Genomic DNA, 6,797 nt, shown 5'->3' with positions numbered 1-6,797 from the left:
AAAAAAATTTTGTTGAAAAATATAAATTTCTAGACTTGAATTAAAATTATACGTGAATGTACTTTCCTTTCAAATAAAAATAGTGGAATATATAACAATGAGTGAAATCTAAGCCAACTCTTCAAAGAACCTTTCTGTGTGAAAAAACGGATTAGTATATGACCTGAGCTTTTATCACATAAAAACCACTCCATTTATAGTTTATTTTTATTTGCAAGAAAGTAACCTAACCAACCTACTTACTAATTTAAAACATGGTAGGTCATTTTAAATATTATTACAGAATAATCTAAATATTTCCCAAAAACTTCGTAAATGTATCTGAGCTTATTCAAGTTTTCGGGCTTTTATTGGTCTTTCATAACCATAAGCTATAAAGAACAATAGATAAAAATTTGGACTAGGAAACTTTTTTATATACGCATCAACGACGCAGGGTTATTAGCGAGTAATTAAGGTTTGATACATTCGATCGTTAAATCTAGATTTTATTATTTAGTTTGCAGTATTTCAGGTAGTTCATAATTTTCTTTGGGTCTTCTTGAAATAGCTTCTACAGTGAATATGGTAGTCATTTTTCGTTCGTTGTCATATTTTAAACAGTCCATTAGGAGGCGTTTCACTGTTAATTCACTATTGCACAACTCGCACCTTGGTTAGTGATTTCCCGCTAATAGGTAGTCATGTGTAATACGAGTATGTCCGATTCTTAGGCAGGAGAGAGTCACTTGTTCTCTTCTGTTTATGGAGTTATAGTTGTGATATTTTTTGAGGGTTTCGTTCGTGAAGGTTCGTGTTGGTTCTGATTTGCTTTTTCTTGCCATTTTTCTTGGATTTTCTTCTTGAAAAATGCTCTGAAATCGGTATGTACTATATAGTTACTCTTTATTGATTCCAAATTGTTGTATGCATTTTTTACTAATCCATCTACTTTTCGTTTCTCTCTATTCCCGTATGAGATGGAACCTACATGAAATTAAAATTCATATATTTGTTTCGGCAAGTGAGTAGCTCCTTCTTAATATGAATGGCAAGAGGATGGTTGAGATATTGCTGACAGATTGTCGTTAGTGAACTTAGAGAATCTGTTATTATAAGGATATTCTTGGATCCAATTTTCTGAAATTCCTTAAGTGCTTCTAGTATGGCGAACAGTTCAACAGAGTGGATAGATGTAAAAGGAGGGAGTATAAAGGATTTCGACAGGTTTTCGGAGTAGAAGGCGGCTCCTGCTTCATTCTGATTTTTCGAAGCATCTGATTTATTGAGGTGGGCGAGCTCTAGGTCTATAATAGGGAGGGGTATTATCCATGGAGGGATATCATTTATTGTTGATATATCATAGATATTTGGAAGTTGCAGATTCTTAGTGGTACTATATAACACATCGAACATGTGTTCTTCTCTTTAGAAAAGAATTTCCGACAGTAGACAAAGTCATTGTCACGGTTCGAGATGATAAGGATTACCTTGAACTGAACTGGAACACACTATGGAAACTTTTAAAATAAAAAGGTTTTCGCTGGAAAAGTCATTATACCTACGAAAAATCGAAAAAGTTTACCCTTCAAGAAAGAGTTTTTTTGTTACTTCGTATCTGCCTACTTATGCATTTTGGAGAGAATGAATAGACAGACGAGGATTCGTAACCCGCACGGTCATGTGATTTCTTCCTGTGGGGCCTTCTCAAAGACTGCGTTTTTGCAAGAGGGCCACGCATCCTTCCTGACCTCTAAACTGTAATTGAAAAAGAATTTGAAATTCTTCGTGGAGATATTGACATGATTCGCCGGACCTGTTGAGAAACGTTGCCGTAAATGCATTGATCAAAATGGCATAAATTTGAACACTTATAGTAATTCTTTTTCGAATTCCATTTGTAATTTTTTTCAATAAATTCATTTTGACGCTGCATTTTTTTCTTTCAATGCAAATTTGTTATCTGACTTATACCAACTTCTGTGTAACCAGTATGACACAATGAAATATAAAGCATTTTAGAAAAATTACACTTTTCATCTTTAACTGTTTGGAAGTTATAAGCAGGTTAATTAGATGAAAATATGAGTGTACACCAGATATATTCAAAATATTTATACAAATAGTATATCATACAAAAATACTCGAAGTATAAATTATCATATTGGTCTACTAAAAGAAGTCTTATGGGTATAACATAGACTATAGTGAAAAAGTTTCTAGGTATGACATGGAAGTAGTTATCGTACTAAGTAATAGAAAAGAGGAGCACACAAATCATCCACTTTATGTTAATAATTTAAAGAAAGTGGAATGCAGATATGATGGAGTTAAAACCAATCAAATAATATGAAAAGAACAGTATTCATATATAAAAAATATAGGCCTGTGGGTAATGAAGCGCGTACCAAGTGTAGGTTTCATTGGTACATGAATTTGTCCAAAAATTGTTTTAGCTGCTTTCAATGATTTTGAAGGTTTTGTTAGAGTTTATTCAATATATTGTTTCCTTGATTTGACAACGTATCCACTTGATTCAATTATTCAATTTTGATTACCGAAGGTCACGCATCTATACGTTTTTGTTGTTATAAAAAGCTGAAAGAATCGCATCCTACTATTCATAATTTCGATTGACGTCCCGAGAATTGAAAAAATCTCAACATATATTTTTTTCGCTTACAAGAGCATATTCAGTACGGAAAAAATTTTGTTGACCCCGTGCTCAAATGAAGACATTACATTATGAACAGAATATTTTGTTTATATTTTTCATCATTGGAAACATAAATGTTTGTTATCTAACTCTTCATCACAGATTAATTTATATCACAACTGTTTTAATTACATTGTTACAATGTACCGGTTATAAATTAGAAAAGAGCAAGATAACATGCAAGAACAAAGTACCCTGTCTATCCTGACAAGTTTTTAATATATAAAATGTGCATGTGTATCATGCATATCTCTAATCATGAACATAGTGCATTAAAAGTACATGTTCAACTGTACAATGAGACACATTAATTATACTCGGACAGTGGATATTTTTACAAGCGAAGAATATTGTACTGATTGTCTCAAGTTGAAATGCACTCATCCATTATATCACAGATTCCTGAAATTAACCAGTTTATATCGAATAATATTAATGATATAGGTATATAATTAAATCAAAGCATGAAAAAAACAAAAATTTTATTGGTTGAATTTTAGGTTAATTGAAGATTCGCACTTCTGACTGGTCTCAAATGGAATTATAATGAAAATAGAGAAATTATATAGAAAGAAATGATGCTACTGAAAAAAGCTATTCAACTTGATAATGTTAGTAATCCCAAATTTTTAATGCTAATCGCAAGAAAAATTTTGATTTAAAATCATTATTTTCCATATTTTATCATAGGAATTTAGTATAAGAGCAATGTACGCTTATTTTGGGTATTGTTATAAAGATTTTAGTTGGATGGTAATAAAATATTATCCAAATTATTTTATAAAATCATTCATTTGTTGTGGTACCCACAAACATCAACAATAAGAAGATATTGAGTACATGTAAGTTAGTGGGACTTCACTTTCATTCTTTTATCTTACAACATCATTTCTATTCATTCATCATGATTAAATATACAGTACCTATTAGGTTGTACTATAGGTATAACCCTAGATTCATTCCTCTTGTTTTCATAATTTCCAATACTTAATATTATGGATTTTTTTCTACAGAATTGAGTATTATCATATTTCAATCACTCATAACCTATATATAACCAAAAATGAAAACAAAATCCTCCCAAGCTGTTGTTGATTTGGTTTCCATTAATATTGCTCCCAGCAATTTTGGTGAACATTTTTTGGATCTTATGCACCTCGTACATAACAATTAACTAATAACAGATTGATTTTTGGTCATAAAATATTAAATTACGGGATGCGATTAAAGAAAGATTGTAAAATGAGTCTTAATCAAAATTAAAATAATAATTGAATTTGTCCAGTCCATTCACAAATTTCTAGTAATGAAACAGCAATAAAATTAATAAGATTAGTTTTTAGAAAGAAAAGGAAATACTCTGCAGATAATAAACTTGAAATATTATTAATTTTATAGGTTTTAAATGAACCAGCGTGATTAACCATTTGTATCCGTAAATCACAAAGTGTTTATAGTTTTGTTTTGTTAATTATATACATTAGTTATAACAATAATAATTAATAGCCAAACAATTTAGATTCCAGATATTTAATATGGAATATTTCATAATAATTAGAAAGACTGATACGGAGAGACATATTTCTATAAAAATAATAATGACAAATGAAAAAAAAAGGAGCATAACATGTAGTAATAACACATAAATGTTAATTTTGGATACTTTTTACCAATCCAACACATTCGGAATTACGGAAATTGCATCTTCATTGACTTAGATCGAAGTTATTTAACTATTACAATTGAAGTTTATATAATTTAAGAGGAAATCACTGGACAAAAAGCTTACAGTAAATATGAATCGAAGGGAAGAATATATTTATATTCTTCTCAACCAGAGCTTGTCTAAAAATTCATTAAAAATAGCACAAGGCCTTGGCTAGTTAGTTTTATTACAAATACACAGTTTAGATTCAATTTCTACTTATTTATACAGGGTAAGGTGTTCCGCATAAGAACTGATGATATGAGAGAACCCATAAGGAGTTATAGGGCCTCAATGTAGGGCTCTAAATTTCGAAATAAATAAAATTTTTTCAACCCTTTAACTTAAAATTACCAAATTTGGTACATTGTATGAGCCTGGGAAGCGCATTAAGTAATAGTAAGTAGGAAGGGGGATTAGTTAGTGAAAATTACAATCAAATGTTATTGGTGTTAGGTTTTTGTGAAGGAAACTGTAAAAGAAGCGTGGAAGAGTATCGAAGGAGGTGGTTTCCTAATCGCGTGATTACTCACAAAAAAACATTGTGTAATATTTAAAAAAGGGTTTATAAAATAAGAAAGTTTTACACTGTTAATCTATAGCGTCATGTTCAAAGGAGTGTAGAAATTGTCAAATTTTATGTAAACACTCATAGCCAACTCCTAATTAACTCCCCAAAATGGTTAGATCGCCTTCTAATCACGTTTGTAAGGCTCCGTTTGCTCTCATTAGAAAATATCGAATACTATGACCCTGTTGCATCAATTATGACACCATCACTAGAAGACAGTTTGGAAATTACACTTATTAGTATAATCGCTCCAGAAATATGAGAGTAACGTAACGTTCTGTTTAGATAAACGGGATGCGGAACTTGGAGAAGCGACTGGTGATCATATGCTTCCAATAAAGACCGCTTAATATGTAACAAAACAACCTACAATTCAATGCAAGACGCAATGTATCTCAATAAAAATAATGCGAGGATGAAGCTGAGCTGATTGCTTCATGCAAGCTTTCGCAACTACAACTTTATTAGTTTAATACCATTTCTATTGCAATTTAAGGGACAAATTTAGTTACTAAGAAACTAACTTCTCAGTCTGCTGTAGTAAATCTAACCTTGTTGGCTCTCTATTTTTCTTTTTGGTGTTTATTTACTCCACTTTTAATTGTTCAGGGTTGATAGCCATGTAGGAAAGAAAAGTATTAGTTTTTGCTGTTGTCAATCATGACGCAATGACAAAATTCTTGCTTGATGTCAAACAACGTGTAATATTCATAGTAAGCAATATTATTTTAACCGTGAAATAAATTTCCGTTTAGGCACATTGGGAGGAATTGATTTTGGTTACCGAGAGCCATGTTATCAAATAACATAAAAATTTGAAAAAAATGAAATAATCATAACCTTAGTACTTCGTAGAATCATATAGTTATCCATAATTTTTTTAATATATTCTAAAAACCAGAGACATAAATTTCGATAAACAGTGTGCTATTAGGATTTGTTCCAAAATTGGGATCAGTATCAGAAGCACTTTCGCTAAACTGTAGTCAGCTTACCGAAACCTTTTTTCCGGGTTTATCGGTGGCTTAAATTATATTTAAAAGAAAAACAACCAATGGAAAATGAGCCACGAGTCGAAAACCCTCCAACGAAAACAATATTTACAGAATTTTTAATATCAAGAACACTTGGGTGTCACTTAAAAGGAATGGATTTGCGGTCAGTAAAAACGTTCCTTTGGCTCATCAAGCTCGTTATTCAACCGAATGTAGTCCTTGTGACTCCTTCATTTTCTCGAAATTGAAAACTCACCTCAAGGAAATTCACTTGAGAATAACACAGAAAGCTAAAGGCTCATAGGCACTACTACGAGGAATGGGAAAAAATATTCACCAGAGCTGTGTGGTTTAACAAAGAAGTTATTTTGAGGGTACAGTAATTCCAATGGAAACATTGGAAAACCCAGTATTATTAGTTAATTTATACACCTCGTAGAACTCTATATAAAAAAAGTAGAGAAATGGACTTTTCAGATTAAATAATATTCACTTATTCTTCTTCTGATATAGTTTTTAAATTTGATCTACTACATTTTTCTGTTTTAAATAAGGTATTATACAGAAATTTTGATTTTGCGAGTCTGATTTGTCAAAAATTCTTTTTATTTTCAGAATTTGTTGCATACCAATTATAAAATTTTGTTCGCTCCACTTTCTAGTCACTATATGAACTTATGATCAATTACATTTTGTATGTCTACATGGTCTGGCTGAAAACAGATTTTCTAAATAGGTATTTTAAGACTATTAAGATGTAGAATCATGTTATTGTAGTTCGTGATGTTGATAAAATTCCACATTGCAAATGCCGATAACATGTTATCACCT

This window comes from Diorhabda sublineata, chromosome X, assembly GCF_026230105.1.
Source record: "Diorhabda sublineata isolate icDioSubl1.1 chromosome X, icDioSubl1.1, whole genome shotgun sequence".
NCBI lineage: Eukaryota > Metazoa > Arthropoda > Insecta > Coleoptera > Chrysomelidae > Diorhabda > Diorhabda sublineata.
Note: the sequence above shows the minus strand (reverse complement) of the source record.